Raw genomic sequence first — 10,632 nt, forward strand, 5'->3', positions numbered from 1 at the left:
GTTCTTATTGCTAAACTAGTCCCCAAATTCCTTAGCAATTGCAAAATAAATTCTTAATTTCCTCAAAAATTATCTTAATTGGTCCTTAATTTCGAAAATCCTATGATTAACCCATAAGTTTTTGGCATTCTTAATTTCCTTCTACTGGTTTCCCATAACATAATTTCAAAAATTTACACTTATTTACCCAAATTCAATTCTTCTAACCAATATTACACTTCCATCAAAACTTAAAATCCCAAATTACACATTTTCTTACTTCCCAAGATAATCGAATTCTTCGAATCATTATTACTTATGAGTAATTCCCAAAAATTAAATCAACTATTAACCATGAATCATCAGTATTTTCTTATAAAACCTACGTGTCCCAAAAGCATTCATAATATTCGTGATTAACTTATCGCCCAAAAAGTAGAATGTCAATACTAAAACTGTGGGGACCCGGACGCTAATCATCATCTTAATCATCTTTGGGATTTAATTATCAATTAAGATAAACAGGGTCTAAAATTTTTTTCTTTTTAAAATGTAAGTGCGGAACGTAATGGAATTTAACTAGTATACATCTCAGTATAAAAGTACAATACTGTACAACAATTATTCAAACTAGTCTAAGGTTCAACTACTAATTTCTAGTATTAAACCAAGTCTACATCCAAGTCCGGAATCACCACTCTAATCTCGATCTCTCATCATCCTCTTGACCCTGATCCTGTCCCACCTGTTGTCATGCACACATACAAAACAAGACAACAGCCGGATAACTCCGGTGAGAATAAATCCCAGTATAAATAATGTATACATGCAGTTAACTGAATTAACATAAAAGCATGAATTATATCTTATCACATGTAGCATAGTCAATAACATGTATCAATACCAATCTGTAAATAAAATATGAATCGTAATCTACGAAACATAAATCAATAAGGATCTGTAAATCAAGTTCTAGTCTCGATATCTAAGACTCGACTCATCTCTTATTCTAATCTAGGGATCCCGATCTAATTTAGACTTTGGTATGCTGTATCGAATGTCTACAATAGACGTCGATCTACATCCAAGCTCATCGATACACCGTAAGTCTAGAGTCTACGCGGTTCTGACAAAGACTCGGCGGTTCTGCCCTAGCTAGGCTGATCTGCCCTAGACTTAAATTCTGGCTCTGCTATAATTCAATAGACTGAACATATCAATCTGATAATCTGCAAATATCAATGCAATAAAGTAAAGTATGTGATTTTGGGAAACTCAAGTCAAACCTAACTCGAGTTGTGAAATCCCGAATCAACATTTATTTATACCTTTATCTTCTCGGTCCGACGAAGACGAAGTATTGAAGTCAACTCTGTCCATATCCAATCTGATAATGACAATCATATAAATACCATATCAGTATATAACTCAATTCAAGACCTGTTATGATCAATACTCAAATCGGTATATAATCTGATCCATATCTGAACAAGGTACAATCTAATTCATATCAATGATATCACGATACAATCGAAATCATTACTGAATCTGATCAATCTCAATAAATACTGAATCTGATCAATATCAATCTACTGATGTTTCACGGCATAACAATACAGTCACGATAACCCCGTCTATCTCAACATCACAGATATAATACCAGAATTCACAATCAGTATCAATACAATTCGTAATCTTAATATCGGTACACTTAATATCAGTAATAACATAACTCTGATATCAAATCTCAATCAATATCTTTCGAAAATCATAATAATTGTATAAACAATCTAATCTTTAATCTGACTTCAATTATACACTGTCTATTGTAGCAGAAACACTATATCTGATTCATATTCAATTCTGACAATATCATAATTTCAGAACATGTCTAAACGTAACAAAAATTACGTCCAGTTATAGCCTGCGTCGCTAGGAACTCGGTACTGAAGTCGGATTCAAAATTGGACGGGCGGATTTCTCACAAAAGGCGTAAGGATTTTCAACCCTTTTTCAGAAACCTTTTCTTTATTTCCTTCTCGTTTCTTTTCTTCTGAAGAATGTAGTATTCGTGTATATATATATATATACATCCACGTACATGCAAGAGGACGAATGGCTCATTCCGCCTATTACACGTCTCGCGCATATGCGCGAGACCTACTGGTCTCGGTGCTCGGCTTCTCGGCAGCTCGCGCATATGCGAGACTCATCTCCGCACATATGCGCAAGGTCCTCTAGACTTCGCTTGTACAGTCTCGCGCATATGCGCGAGGTCCTCTGCCCATGTCGCGCATATGCGCGAGACTACTGTTCCTCGCACATTTTCATGCATTATCTCGTCTTTCTCGGTCCGATCCTTTCCGTCTATAATCATATCAATTATCCCCAAATCATTTCAGATTAATAGGATAAAATTCTCGGGCCTTACAAAAACCCAAAAATCAACATAGTCCAATTCCACCACAAAGCCAACATGCATTGAAATCAAATAATTTTTTATTTCATATCGTAACACATATAAAAATTCTAAAGCATATAAATCATATATTATCATAAAGCTATTAAACATGTGACGTAATCATATAATTCATGTACTTATGCAGGTAACATCATAAAATCATATAAAGCATGTAAACTTACAAGTTTGAGGCTTGACGACTGAGCTCCCCGGCACTGATGGTGGCACAACCCTTTACATGACCTTTGCTCTGATACCAACTAAAACGTCTGCTTATTCGTTTTCTTAAAAAGTACTAGAAATTTTTTTTTTAAATCCTCACACTTTCGGTTATACATCCACATATTCATAAAATACCTTTGCACTCCTTTTTTTAAAAAAAAAATAAACACCCAACTACTATTTGAAAATGCAAAAACAAATAGTCAAGACAATAAATCGTAAAGCGTTTTACCAAGCCTAAAAAGCAATAAATATTTGAAAAGTGTAGCCCATACTCCCTCTCAAAAATCTCTCAAAAGCATAAAGTAAAATGTCGTAAAAATCTTTAACTTAAAGTCATAAACTTTAATGCGGAAATAGAAGCGCTAGTCCTCGGGTTATGTGCACCGACAGTCCAGCAAGTCACTTGTCAAGACCTCCAATATCATAGTTTTTTATTTCACCTGCATCAACACACCTAGTGAGTCTAAAGACTCAACACGTCCTATCTTTGATAACAAGTAATACGTAATACAGTTAACATATAACGGTGAAAAATACTTGTACTTAAAATATCATTTTCAAGAGGATGCATAAACTTAAACTTAAATATTTTCGTAAACATTTTCATGATGCATAAAAACATTTTCAAAAGACATAATCATATCACTTAAACATATTCATATTCATGTCCATATTCGTATTCATATTCATGTTCGTGTTCATGTTCGTGTTTGTTGAATTCAGATCGTGATTGTGACTCGTATTCTTGATCGTATTGGGCGATGGATCAATCTAAAGAAAACCACGGTACTGGACGGCGGGGGACACCAGCAACACTCTCACCGGTGAACTGGGCCCTGGCCAACGTATTAACATATTCGTATTCGTATTCGTATCCGTATCCAAGGAAATACGATCGTCGGGCTCCCACTAGGACCATAACCCTCAAAATATTTCCAACATATTCAGTAGTCACAATCCCTTCACATCCTTCAACATGTCGTATTTCCATCACTTATAAAAATATGCATATAATATCATTTTTATTTTGAAACCAATCATGCAACATATCTTTTAAATGATCAATTTAACTCTTAATAATTCATGAACATTGAAAAATCATATTTCAACATATAAAAATTCATAAACATGTTACATAATCATATTAACATATAAAACAGCAAATAGGGCACTGCCATGGCGTTTACTAGTTTTCCAGTGTAAAAAGACCGTTTTACCCCTGAACGAGACATTTTACGTTTTTGACGTTTTCTTAATTTTCTTGACTCTAACATGTCCCAAATAATTATTTAAGCCTAAATTAAATTCCCATAATTTTATTTAGCTTAAAAACTATGCTTTTTGATTAATTCAAAATTTGACGTTTTGAAGACAATTTAAATTCCGAAAAATCCAAAACTTTAATATAAAATTCCTAAATTCTAAATTTAGTCTTTTTATATTAATTTAGCCCTTATGAACCATGACTCGACCCTCGTGAACCATTTTTCAATTTTATAAGCTTAGGACACCCTAATATGACCCAATATCTTTGACCCTGAGCCATCTCTTGATTTTATCGAGTCACCCCCGAGCCATAATGAACCAGACCCTGACCAACATCCTTAGGTACCCTACTGAAACTTAGGAACCCACATAAACCACACCAAACAGGAAAACAAATCCCCCAACCCCAGCTCTGTGTGTGTGGTCTAGAACTCTTTTGGGTATAGGACTCTTCATACTATCCTAGGACCGTGCCACCCGACCTAGCCCCTGAACCAGCCTCTGTTGCACTTACCTAGGACCCTAAGGACGCACCCTGACCCCGCCCAGGCCCCCTGGACCGAGCCCATAAGTCTGCACAAGACCCTAACCCTGCACGCTAATCCCTTGATTCTCGGGTGGGAGTCCTTGCTGTCAAGGACTCCTCCCAGCCCCTTAGCTCGAGTCCTAGCTTGGCTAGGACTCTTCCCTAGCCTCCCTCACGACCTTGGCTAATCCCTGGAACTAGCCAGCGCCCAGCCTAGTCGTGAAGATTAGAAACCGAACCATATCCTCCTTGACATCCGATGGTGCATCAGCTTGTGTTGTGGCTCGTGTGTAGTGTTTTAGGTGTTGTTTTTGGTGTTTAAATTCCTCTAGAACGACATCTAAGCATGTCCTGATCATGGCAGCCCCTTTAACACATATAAAACATGATTTTGGAAATTTAAAACACCAATTTAGAACCCATGCACATGAAGTTACGAAATTTTAACATGTTGCTATGTTTTTCTAAAAACATTTCATGCACAAACAAATACTATGGTGTGATGATGTTTGAAGGAAAGAATAGACGTGCCTTTGCGTGTTTAACGCAAGAAAAACTGTTGACGATGACGAAGAACGGAGTAAGACCTTTGGCTTGAATCACCCTTTGCAAATTCTCGAAAATTCCTTCAATGTTTAAGCATGTGTGTGCCGTGTGGGGTGGGGCGATTTTTCAGAATTGCGGCCGTGTGTTTGTGTAGGAATTGTAGGGTTTTGGGGTGCTAATCATATATTATATACTAATTAACACTAACAAGGCTTTTAGGCCTATTAAGCCATCAATTAGGCCCATTAGTTTAATTAGGATTTAAATAGAATATTAAAATAATTTTTGGTAAAATAGTTTGTAGATTAAATAGCCGGGTTGCTAAAAAGTTCGCATTTTTGATGAAAAACCAACACCGATAAAATTTTCGTCCCGGGGTATTAAATCATCTCAAAACCCCATATTTTCAAAAATGTGAAAAACCGACAATCATATTTTAAATAATTGAAAATAATTACTTAATAAAAACATTTTCTATTTTTCAGCCATCGGTCTCCGTTCGTCGATCGCAACTCGAATAACTTTTTAAAAATATATTTTAATGCAACCATGTAGAAAAGTATATTTAAACATGTCAATATGCACAACGTAATTAATTAATGCAATTAAATCATTTAATTAAAATACAGGAGCATTTAATAATTCAAATGCATGTGGTTCGCGTGGACCTTTAAATTTTCGGGGCGTTACAACTTATAACCCATAGAGTTCTAGAATCCCCATATCAAGATTTTAGATTTCTTACTCGATAAAAAAAAACCTTAATATTCGTCCATTGGTAACCTATGTTGAACATAACTAATTCCCTTTTGTTTTTATTTCGCCAAAAATTTTCGTATAAACACCTATTTCCCAAACTTGAAATTCAAACTTACATAACTCAAGTAGTCTTAGATAACATAATTTCAACACACATATTCATTTATTCTAAAGTTTCTTAATCACTTCTAAAAATTCCTCAAAACAAGGTGTCTACCTCACTTCAAACTCGCGACTTTTAAGTAATCTAACCAATAATCATGTCCAAATTTCTAGAAAAGTTTAACCCTAGCAAATGTATAATTTTAACAACTAAGATCATGACTAAAACTTATGCTAACACAAACCTTCTATAACGTCTACCGTTTTAAAAGGGCGGAAATAAATTTTTTATTAAAAGCTCTCACTTTGAAAAAAAACTTTTAAATAAATCGCGTGCATGAAATCCTACTTAAAAACATCAATTAAAAATTATCATAAGCAATTACCAATAAAATTATAGCGGAGTAAAAATGAGTAAAATCCTAACATCAACAGTAAAATAAAACAGCGTATAACATCCTCTCCAAAACTTAAAATCGTAAACGTGCGGAAAATCACAAGGTCCTCGGGTCGTGTCGCCCACCAGGTCCGCTGACTCGGTGTCCAGTACCTCCAGTCTCCTCGACATCGAACTCACCTGCATCACATACGCCTAGTGAGTCTAAAGACTCAACACACCTGTACCATAAATAACAAATACTATATACATAGCACACAACAGTGAAAAATATCGTATTCGACATACTTTCATGAACTTTAAAAGCTTAATGTAAACGTGTCATATGCAATCGTGACGTATCAAAACAGCTCATCGTTAATCAACATTCATCATTTATCATTCATCATTCATCATTTCCGTTGGCGAATTCAGTTCATTAGAGGTGACTATCGTACATCATCATTTATGATGGATCCATCATACATAGAACCGCTACCCGGCGGCTGTCGGACATCAGTGACAGATTACACATCCACCGTGCCTAGGCCTCATCATCAGCATTTACATATACATCTTAAAAATTTACATATACTTTGATAGTCACAACTAATTCCCATCATTCAAAACAACATCATTTACATCACTTATAAAAATCATGCACAACTGCAAATTTTCTTAAATTCATGCAGCCAACATATATTTTCATTAAATCGTGAATCAAGATGCATAAAAATTTAAAATATGGTAGATTTGTGCTCAGGGCGCTGCCATGACAAAAATATCACCCCGGGTGCAAAATGATCATTTTGCCTCTGGACACCCAAAAATTATCGTTTTAACCCTGGACCTTTAAAATTGATCCGAAGCTTACCAAACTCCTTAAAATGTCCCAAAACATTTTTAAAAGTGTTCTTAGACGTAAACTAGAGCCAAATTTAGAACTTAATCGATTCGTTTTAGAACTTGGACCGGGTCCCGGTTTTAACCCGAATGGACTCGAAACTCAATCAAATTTCTCCCAACTTTTTACCAAACCTTAAAAACATTTAAAAGGTCCTAAAATTTTAATATCAGGCTAAAAGACACTCGGCTAAAATTCCAGACTCAGCCACAACTCACGGCCTCTCCTATTTCGCAACCTTGTGCACTCCCTTTCTCAAAACTCGCTCCATCATCCTAACCCCGACATACAAGCCCTGAACCAGCCGACTATGGATCTAGACCAGACCCTAAAGAACCCACCTCAACCATGCAACAAGCCCCATGCAGCCTATGCAAGCCACAAACGCTAAAAACCCCAAACATACACCACCCGAGCCCCACTCTGCATAGCGTGCAACCAGCTCTTCGGTGGTCCAGTGGCGGTTGGCCCTTCCAGGACCGTGACTCAGACCCATCAGGGTCTGGTCCAAGCCTTGGTCCAGCCCTCACACCAATCGTTCCACCCCAAGCTTGTGCACAGCCCCAACCGAGCACCAAGACACCCCTCTCGATCTTCCCTCCTACAGCAACGCCGACAACTTTTCCTTCCAATACTACATCGTGACACCACCACCAGACTCTAGACAGCCCTAAGCCGCAGCCCCTTGCACCTCAATTCAGAAAAACGTGAGTGACATTAAAAGAAATGCATTACATGAACAAAAACTGAAAATCCTTCATGTTCTTGGTTGGATCGAGAGTTTTGCTACAGATTTATCACACAACAGCATGTATTTAGCGTATAAGATGAAAAAGCGAGAGTACAATGTATGCCTTGGTGAATAATCTTGGACAAACGATTGAGGAGCCAACAACCGAAGGGAGGAGCTCTTTGCTTGAGGAGGAAAATGGTTTCACCGAAACTCTGCAGCAGAAATTAACGAGAAAGCTTGTGAGTGGAGGGGGTGGGCGGCTGATGAAGAGTGGTTAGATTTAGTGGGGAGCTTAGGGAAATAATTAGGCGCTAATTATATAGTTTAAGATTAAATAAATGGCCCTGATTGTTATTTAATAGTTTAAAAAATATTTAAGCCCAATAAGCTTAAAAGTAGATCTATTAAATCCAAACATATTCTCGAAAAATATTTCATGTTGGAAAGATTTCGAAAATATTAGCCGAGCCCTTAAAAAGTCACCCGTTTCGAAAATATTTGCGTACTATTAAAAATAAAAATCCTCCGGGTAAAAATTGTAACGTCCGGAAAATCAGTCCACGTAAACCACATGCATGCAAAAATACTTTAATTGCTTAATTGTTTTATTTAATTGCTTTTAAATTCTAGCATGATGTTTACTATATGATTAAATGTAAAATTGCATGATTAAATGTATATATGACATGATTTCATGAAATTAAGGATTTTTACCCGAATATTCGATAATAGGCAGGGAAGAGAAGACCGGGGACGACCAATACAAGAATATGTAATTTTATTTAAATAATGATAAGGCCTCCTAATATGATTTAAAAATGATTTAATTTTCCAAAAAAATGTTAGAGTTCGAGTTATTTTACAATTCGAGCTCGATTTTTCCCGGGAAGCCGCTTTTGGGCAAACAAGGAGTTTTAAAAGATCAAAAATATTATTTTATGGAAAATAATTTTATAAAATTTTATGTTTTAATTAATTAAGTGTTATTGGGCCCAATTTAATTAATTTAAGTAGGCCCAATTACCCTTAATCATGCAAGCCCAAAACCAAAGTCCATTAATATGTTAATTAATATGTTAATTAAATAATAAATAAGTGTTTTAGGTTTTGAAAACTTGAGATTTCAGCTTCCAAATCAGCCGAGAAACACCTTGGCACACACAATTCAGATTTTCAAAATTTAGGAAGAAAGAAAAGCTTGTGTTCTTCGTCGTCCTGTCGTCCAACGTTGCACCCTCGCCAACGATCGAATAATCGAGCGTTATAAACGCAAAGGCACGTTTTCTAAACTCTTTCAAGCATCATACAAATCATAATATTTGTGTTTTAATTGTTTATGCTTGAATAAAATAGGAATTCGATAATTTTTACGGTAAACGTTTATTTTCAAAAATACGTCGATCTTGCGTTTGTTTGAAAACGTTTTTGAATCCGACGGACCCGCTGCCAAAACATGATAAAATATGAATGATTTATAGCCAAAACATGATAAATAAATTAGAAAACAAGGCTGAAACCGTAGGATTTTTTTTAAACAAAAGAAACCGTGAGTTTGGAGCTTTGTGTTCATGTATGGTTCAAGTGGTTCGTTCCTTTTGCATGGGGCTTGGGGGCTGGCCAGGGCTGGTTGGGGGCTTGGCCAGGGTCAGGTTCGAAGGCTAGGTAGGGTCCTAGGGCGGCTAGGGTCGAGGGTGGTGGCTAAGGAAGAGTCCTAGTTAACTAGGACTCTCCCATGCGCACGCAACTAGGCAGCCGAGGGAAGGAGGTGGTGCAGCTCGGTTAGGGGCTGGGCTAGATGGTTCATCAGGGTCCTAGGGTCATGGGCATGGGTCAGGCCAGGGGCTGGAGTTGTTGGGTGCGCCATGGCTCGAGCCAAAAGCGAGAGACACGAGAGGGAAGCACCTGCGCGTAAGCTGCTGTTCGCGTGAGGGTGGTTCGCGTCCGTGTTCTAGGGGCTGGGCTGGTCTGGGCTGGGTGTGGGCGTTGTCCAGTGATGGTTAGGAAGGTCTGGGTTCAGGGGTGTGGCTTGGTCCAGCGAGGGCCGAGCCAAAAACGTGGAAGCGCATGCAGGAGGTTAATTACGCGCGAGGCTGCTGTATTCGTGCAGGGTTTCGTGCGTGGCTCAGGGGCTCGGGCTTGGGGTGGATCGGGTCTGGTACTAGTCTAGGGTCAGTAAGGGTCGTGGGTGGTCAGTGGTTAGACGGCTAGAGGAGTCCTAGGGTCACTAGGAGTCTTGGGCAAGCAAGGGATCACGCACAGATTTTTGTGGCTTGGTTCCAGGAGAGTTTGGGTGAGCTATGGTCTTGTTCTAGGGGCCGGGCTTGGTCAGGAAGGTTCCTAGGTGGGTTGGCTAGGGTTTGGCTCAAGGTGGCTCGGGCGCGGCTCGAGTAAATCGGGAGATGGCTCGGGTGATTCGTATATGTGTCAAATTTCGAATTAATTGAACTAAAATAGGAATCCATGGGTCCACGGGTGTGACTCATGACTTGGAAGGGTAGAATAAATCCTAAAAATGTTATGTTTAAAATTTGGGATCAAAATAACAAGTTTTGGAATTTTTCGGGATTTAATCACCGCACGAAACGCTAATTAAAGAATTAATTGAAACGCCTAGTTTTAAGCAGAATAAAATTATGAAAAATTAGGTTTAAGCTTAAATAATTATTAAAAGTCTAAGTTTTTAATTTGAGAATTTTATATTAAGGTTTAGGTTAATTCGGGATTAAAACGCGTTAATATATCTTATTTAAAGATT

This window comes from Primulina tabacum, chromosome 12 (assembly GCF_025594145.1).
Source record: "Primulina tabacum isolate GXHZ01 chromosome 12, ASM2559414v2, whole genome shotgun sequence".
Classification (NCBI taxonomy): Eukaryota; Viridiplantae; Streptophyta; class Magnoliopsida; order Lamiales; family Gesneriaceae; genus Primulina; species Primulina tabacum.